At 73.8% G+C, this 599-nt stretch overlaps 1 long non-coding RNA gene across 1 annotated transcript; it reads left to right on the top strand.

The window, feature by feature from the left end:
- The first annotated feature begins 235 nt into the window (after positions 1-235).
- On the top strand, positions 236-582 carry LOC105854372. The gene is made up of 2 exons (XR_001146046.1): positions 236-348; positions 501-582. It is a non-coding gene; the product is annotated as an uncharacterized LOC105854372 (long non-coding RNA).
- The last annotated feature ends 17 nt before the right edge of the window (positions 583-599 follow it).

Below are 599 nucleotides of genomic sequence, written 5' to 3'. Positions count from 1 at the left end.
GCCCTGGAGAAACCCGCCGGTGTGGAGGGCGCCTCGGCCTGTGGCCACGGGGGCCTGGGGCGTGGAGTCGGGGTCTTCGGGCACAGCTTTCTGGGAGGCGCCTGCCCTTCCGCTTGCAGGCTGAGCGCCAGGGCCTCGGGCCGCTGCCCGCAGCGTGGTGGTCGGGAAGGCCCTCGCCTGCTTCCCGGGCGGAGCGGGGACAGCCACTGCAGGGGAGCCCGCGGCGGCGTCCGGGGTGACCCTCCGCTGTCCTCTCCGCAGCTGGGATGAGTGGGTCCCGGAGAGCCGCGTGCTCAAGTACGTGGACACCAACCTGCAGAAGCAGCGGGAGCTGCAGAAAGCCAACCAGTGAGTGCTCGGCCGCCGGGACTGGCACGCTGTCGCCCGGGGCCGCGCGGTCGGGGGCTTGGGGGGTCTCCCGGTTCCTGGCGTCAGGGGCCGGGCAGCCCCAGCCCAGAGCGGCCCTCGCGCCCCTGACCTTGCGGACTCGGCCCCCGCAGGGAGCAGTATGCGGAGGGCAAGCTGCGCGGGGCCGCCCCCGGGAAGAAGACGTCCAGTCTGCAGCAGAAAAGCGTGGACGTGTGAGTGCGGGGGCCGGG

The sequence above is a fragment of the Condylura cristata genome, unplaced genomic scaffold, assembly GCF_000260355.1.
Source record: "Condylura cristata isolate star-nosed mole 26May11 unplaced genomic scaffold, ConCri1.0 scaffold00035, whole genome shotgun sequence".
NCBI lineage: Eukaryota > Metazoa > Chordata > Mammalia > Eulipotyphla > Talpidae > Condylura > Condylura cristata.
Note: the sequence above shows the minus strand (reverse complement) of the source record. Positions and strands in the feature narration are given on the sequence as shown.